The following is a 7,197-nucleotide window of genomic DNA, read 5'->3' as shown; positions in this document are numbered from 1 at the left end:
ATCTATTATACTCAGTGGTAAAATTTTAAAACTGTGCTGTTGTTATTATAGTTACTTTTTATGGAGATAGGTGGCAGTAATCTTCTGTTTCTGAAGATGCAGAAACCAAACATCAATTTTTTATTATTCTGCATCAAATTATTGGCTAGAGCACAAGGATAATCCAAACATGAGTCTAAATCCACAAAGAGGCAGCCTCAAAGGTATATCGTTTTGATTAAGGCTGAGTATTTTAGTTATTGCTTGTGCTCTTTTCCCAAGCTATGAAAACTTTGAAATAGAATAATTATATATAAGCCATTAAATGTTTTCAGAAAATAGGAAAATGCCAGGTGAACTAGGTGAACTGTTAAGTCTAAATGCTTTCAGTTGTGCTTTGGAAAGGTGCTTTAGGATTTTATTTTGTAGTTACTGTTAGCTCTTTAAACTAGACCAGGGGTTGGCAAACAATAGGCAATGTGTCAGTTCTACCCCACACCTATTTTTGTAAATAAAATTTTATTAGAACATAGCCACACTCATTCATGTATGTATTGTGTGTGGTTGTTTGCTCACTAAAATGGCAAAGCTGAATAGTTGTGACAGAGACTCTGTGGCTACAAAGTTTTCAATATTTTCTGTCCAGCCCTTTACAGAAAAAGTTTGTCAACCCCTGAAATAGATGATTTATTCAAGAGTTTTTCCTTTCCTTCCATATCTGTGTAATAATTTGCTTATTTGGCTGCTTTCTCCAATGGATTATTACACATTGTGAGCACAAAGATTCTTGGTCTCAGGCACCATTATGTCCCAGCCCCTAGAATAGTCCCTGAACATAGGTGTTCAGTGTATGTCTGTTGAACAAGCGAATTACATGGAAGAAAAAGTAGCAGTGTCATCTTTGTATCCTACAGGACAATGGCCAATAAGTACATCTTCTGCATATTTTATGGTTTGTTTAGAAACATAATAAAGAAGGAAAGGAATACCACTGCTTCTTTATTGGTCAGCTTTGCATGATTTTCCCCCAGCATACCAGATTTGAAATTGTCACCAAAAGTGCTCCTTTGCAGAGTTCCCTGGTGGCACAGCGGGTTAAAGATCCAGCATTGTCAATGCTGTGGCTTGGGTCACAGCTGTGGTGTGGTTTGATCCCTGAACCTGGAACTTCCTCATGCCACAGGCATGCCCCCCTCCCCCCAAAAAAATTCTCGGTTGCTCCATGAAATATAGTCGATCCTTGAACAACCTGAGGGTTAAAGGCACCAACCCTCCACACACTTGAAAATCCACACCTAACTTTAGTTGGCCCTCCATTTGTGTTTCCACATCCCTAGAGTCAGCCAAATAGGATCTTCTAGTACCTATTTATTAAAAAAAAATCTACCTGTTAGTGGACCTGCACATTGCCACCTGTGTTATGCAATGGTCAGCTATACTCCCATATTTTCTTGCATCTGCAAATAGCAAGTATATTTTGTAGTAAATTTGCCAATTAAATTTTCTACTGTGTTTTTTTTTCAAGGTAAAAATACCTTTAATATTTTTCTGATATAAAGTGATACATATGCATTATAAAATTAAAATTAAAGAGGAGGAAAATATAAAACATCCTATATCTACTACCTAGAGGAACAACTGTTAAGATATTTTTGGTGAATGTCTTGCTGATCTTTTCATTTACTTGTCAATTGTCTTTGCAGTGCCTCATGTATGGTTAAAAATTTGAGCACTTTTATGACCAGAAGGTTTTGTCAAATAGTAATTTTGCCTATTTCGTATCTGATATTGTCTAAAGGACAGAGCCAAGTATAAATATAGAAAGAAATAACCTGTATACAATATATTTAATAATATATATTATATAGTCACAGTATTTATAATACTGTAAGTCTTGGGAGGCCACAAAATATTTCATCACAAACTGAAAGCTTTTATATGTTTGAGAGTTTTTAAAGATTGGAAAAAAAGGAGTTCCCACTGTGGCACAGTGGGTTAAGGATCTGGCATTGCTCTCTCTGCAGTGGCTCCACAGCCCAGTTAAGTGGGTTAATGATCCCCCATTGCCCAAGTTGCAGTGTGGATTCCATCCCTGTTTCAGGAATTTTCATATGCCGTGGGTGTAGCCAAAATAAAAAGATCGGAAAAAAGTATCGGAGCAGAAAATTCCTATAGGAAGATGCCAGGATTTTAGAATAACAGATGGCCATGTAACATTTCTAGTAATACTGCTATTTATTTGCTTTAACTCATTATTTCTTTTCTAAATTGTGATCTTGCCACATGAGTAGTTGCAATATGTAGAGAGTGATAATGGCATGTGTGGTAGATGTGGGAATAAATTCAGAGAAGTTAAATAATTTCTCAAGATCTCTCAGCAGATAATGGTGGACTTTGAACTAATAGGTGCTTTTTTGGTAAACTTAATTTTTCTTGATTGCTTACTATCCTAAGCATATTATGTGCATTTTTTTCATTTAAATTCACATTTTCTGCTGTCCTTTCTGCTATTCTTTTCTGCCTCTCGAAGAAGAAAATTTATTTAAGTGGAAAAGGAGATATTCCATGGACCTCCAGAAATATGTTTTCAGTGGTCTTTATGGAAAAAAAAAATTGGGAGATGGAAACATAATTCTATATTTTCTTTCATGAGGACATGGATGCATGTCTCTCAGTGCTCTTTTATTTCCCTCTTCATTTATTGCCAGTATTTACCCAAATCCTCAAACTTTATAGTCTTAAGACTCCTTTTCACTTTTAGAAATTATTGAGACTCTTAAAGAGTGTTTGTTTTATATGTATATATATATATATATATATTTAGCATATAGAAATTAATACTAAGAGATTTTTTTAATCATTCATTTTTAAATAAAAAATTTACATGTTGGAGTTCCTGTTGTGGCTTAGCAGTTAGTGAACCCGACTAGCATCCATGAGGTCAAGGGTTTGATCCCTGGCCTCTCTCAGTGGGTTAAGGATCTGACATTGCTATGAGCTCTGGTGTAGGTCGCAGACACAACTCAGATACTGCATTGTGGCTGTGGTGTAGGCCAGTGGCTACAGCTCTGATTGGACCCCTAGCCTGGGAACTTCCATATGCCACCAGTGTAGCCCTAAAAAGACAAAAAGACCAAAAAAAAAAAAAAAAAGTTACATGTTAATATAAGTAACATTTTTATGAAAAATAACTTCTTCCAAAAAATTTAGTAGCAGGAGTGGCATCATTTTATATTTTTCAAATCTCTTGAATGTCTGGTTTAAGAAGATAGTTTGGAGTTCCTGTCGCGGCACGGTGCAAACGAATCTCACTAGGAACCATGAGGTTTCGGGTTCGATCCCTGGCCTCGCTCAGTGGGTTAAGGATCCGGTGTTGCTGTGAGCTGTGGTTGTAGGTCACAGACGCAGCTAGGATCTGATGTTGGCTGTGGCACAGGCCAACAGCTATAGCTCCAGTTCAACCCCTAGCCTGGGAACCTCGATATGCCACCGGTAAGGCCCTAAAAAGCGGGGGTGGGGTGGGGAGGTCTAATCTGGTATCTGCTTCTTATGTGTAACTTCAGGAAAACCTCACTGTATACTCATGATTGTCCATTGTTATATGCCCAGTATCTCACACAGTGCCTGGCATAGGTGCACAGTAACAGATTTCTGAATGAGTGAAACGAGTTCTAGGGAACAGTGAAAAAGGAAGAGTGGCACAAATTAAGGTTGCGGCAGGGGGGCAGGGTTCCAGTCACACAAGCCTAGGTAGGCCGTCAGAAGATTAGGATTTTATTCCAGGCATATCAGGGAAGTACTTAAAACAGGACACTTATATTTAAAGCCACTTTTTCAGTTGTAGGGAAGACGGCTTGGACGGGAACGACGGTGGAGTGACACCAGGTAGGCTTTTGCAGGACTCCAGTTGAGCAATGGTGGCCTATGCTAATAGAGGTAACAACAGCGATGGAGAAGAGACACATGAAGGTATTCGTTAGTTATTGATACAACTTGCTAATGGAATTAAGTTGCAGAATGAGGATAAAGTGAATCAAGATGACAACTAGATTTACTTCTTGGACACTTGAGCAGATGGTGGTGTCAGTGTATGGAAATGAGAAAGTTCATGGGGCCTGCAGTGGAGAAGACATGGTCAGGAGGCAAAAATCAAGGGTACCTCTGTGAGTACAGTAAGCTCCTCCTTACCAAGGTTTTGATTTTCAAGGTTTCGGTGACCCTTGGTCAGCCTCAGTCTGTAAATGTTAAGTGGAAAATGAAATAAACAATATGTTTTAAATTATACACTGTTCTGAGTAGCTTGATGAAATTTCAGCCAGCCTAAGACCTGACTCATCGTCCCGTTGTCCAACACATCTCTCCCCTTAGTCACTTTAGTAGGTATCAGGGTATGAGATTGACTGTCTTGTTATTACGGCGCTTGTGTTCAAGTCACCCTTATCTTATTTAAGTGATTCCAAACCACAAGAGGAGTGATGCTGACAATTCAGAATTGCCAGGGAGAAGCTGTAAAGTACTTTCTTTTAATTGAAAGGATGAGTTCTTTCCTCAAGAAGCAAAGGGGGAGTTCCCATTGTGGCTCAGCCATAACAAACCCAACTAGTATCCTATAGGACGCAGGTTTGATCTCTGGCCTTGCAGGGTGGGTTAAGGATCCTATGTTGCTGAGAGCTGTGGTGTAGTTCACAGACACGGCTCAGATCCTGTGTTGCAGTGGCTGTGGCGTAGGCTGGCAGCTACAGCTCTATTCGACCCCTAGGCTGGGAACTTCCATATGCCGCAGGTGTGGCCCTAAAAAGAAAAAAAAAAAAAAAAAAAGGGAAAAAGTCATACGCCGAGGTTGGCAAGATCTTCAGTAAGAACAAATGTTCTATATGTGAAATTATGAAGAAGGAAAAAGAAATTCATGCTAGTTTTGCTCTTGTACCTCACACTGCAAAAATTATAGCCACAGTGCATGATAAGTGTTTAATTAAAATGGAGTGGAATTCCTGCTGTGGCGCAACCGCGCAGTGGGTTAATGATCCAGCTTATCTTTGTGGAGGCACCAGTTTGATCCCTGGCCCGGTGCAGTGGGTTAAGGATCCGGCATTGCTGCCACTGTGGCATAGGTCACAACTCCCGCTCAGATTGTTTCCCTAGCCGGGGAACTTCCATATGCTGCAGGTGTGGCAAAAAAAAAAAAAAAAAAAAGGAAAAGACATCCAATTTGTGTAAGATATTTGAGAGAGCCCATATTCACATAACTTTCATTACAGTATAATTGTTCTACTTTATTGTTATTTTATTCTCTTACTGGGCCCAGTGTGGAAATTGTTTTTATCATAGGTGTGTATATATAGGAAAAACCATAGTAGATATTGGGTTTAGTTACTATCTGTGGTTTCAAGCAGCCACCGGGAGTCTTGGAACATATCCCAGGCAAATAAGGAATATGTCCAGTTTGAGATGTTTAACACCTAAGTGGATATGTCTGCTCAGCACTGGATATTCAAGTCTGGAATTTGGCACAGAGGTTAGGGTTGGAGACCAGAAGTTGGGAATCATAAAGATATTTAAATCCATGACAATTGAGGCAGTCATTTAGGAAGAGAGCATAAGAGATGTCTCAAGGCCAAGTCTTGAGGAACTCCAGCATTTAGGTTAGATGGAAAAAGGAGCCAAGAAGTGGAATGAAGAGTGGCCAGTTAGATGGAAGGCAAAACAAGAGAGAAGTTAAGTGAGGATGGCTGCCCGTAGAGGTCCTGTAAGTATGCTAGGAGCAAAGTGCTCTGCTCAGGATGGGAAAGGTCAGGCTCTATCCAAGTCTTAAAGGGTGTGTAGGAGTAATCCTAGCAGATATAGGGAAAGTAGGAGTTTTCTAGGCAGAGAGCAGGATTGACCAAAATCCTGCAGACAGGAGCAGAGGAATGAATATTCGAGGAAGTTACGGATTAGAACAGGAGGAAATGAGCAATGAGGCTTGAGAAGAGGGCAGGAACCACCATATCACAAAGGGCCTTCCATCTAATAGGATTGAGTAGGACCTTTTATTCCTTATTGTCAAGGTGCTTATAGAAAGTATGTAAAAACAAGAACTCAAAGAGGAAACCACTTCCCAGAGATTTTATATGTATCTTCCTACACATTTTCTTACGCAGTTGAAACTGTATTTTATAGCTCTTTCTTTTGCTTGATATATTAAACACTTCACCATGATAGCAAAGTCCTCATAAACATGTTTTATTGACTAGATAGTATTTAATAACATAATCAAACAAATTAATTCCTTTAATGTTCTGCGTTTATTTCCAACATTTCAAACATAAAGGCTGCTTTGAACTAATTTTGTGTTTTACTTAAATTTCTTTTAAAAATCGTTGGTAGACATTAAACAGCTTTCTGCGGAACTTTCGCAATTTACTAGTCTCAGATTTCCGCATCAGATCGTGCAGTACAATTACCATGGACGCAGTGTGTAGAATGGACGGGGGCGGGGTGGGAGTGGAGACCAGTTAGGTCCTAGCAAAGGACCTGTAGGACTTGGCATCTTACAGCCTACCCACAGGCATGGGGCGTAGCCTGGGGGCTCGTCATAAACGCGGAACCTCAGGTTCCAACCCAGACATACCTGATTCGAATCTGCATTTTAACGAGATGCCCAGGGAATTCCCATTACGGCTCAGCGGGTTACTAACCCAACCAGTATTCATGAGGATGTGGTTCAATCCCTGGCCTGCTCAGTGAGTAAAGGATCCCTGTTGCTGCGAAATGTGCTGTAGCTGGAGCTCCGACTTGAGCCCTAGCCTGGGAACTTCCATATGCCCCAGGTGTGGCCCTAAAAAAAGGCAAAACAAACAAAAACACCAGGATGTTCAGATGATTCCTGTACCCATTCGAGTGTGAGAAGCACTGTTCTAGACCAGAGGTTTCAAATTCCACATTTAGAATCACCTGGGGACCTCTAAAAACTCCAATGTTCCGGGTACACCTTTTGCCTATTAAATTTCTGCGAATGGAACCAAAAAAACCCCAAACCTCCAAGGAATCCCAACGTGCAGCCAATTTTGAGAAACTGTGATCTGGAGGAGTAGCCTGGAAGGAAACGTAACAGTGGCTAGTAGGGCTCAGGTGGCTAAGGAACAGGTACGGGAAGGAAACGTACTCTGCACTTTGTAGCTCCGCTCTGCGTTTGAAATTTTGCACGGTGTGTATCAGTAGCACCATGGAAAAGAACTA

This window comes from Sus scrofa, chromosome 10 (genome assembly GCF_000003025.6).
Source record: "Sus scrofa isolate TJ Tabasco breed Duroc chromosome 10, Sscrofa11.1, whole genome shotgun sequence".
Classification (NCBI taxonomy): domain Eukaryota; kingdom Metazoa; phylum Chordata; class Mammalia; order Artiodactyla; family Suidae; genus Sus; species Sus scrofa.
The sequence above is the reverse complement of the archived record's forward strand: the minus strand, read 5'-3'. Positions refer to the sequence as shown.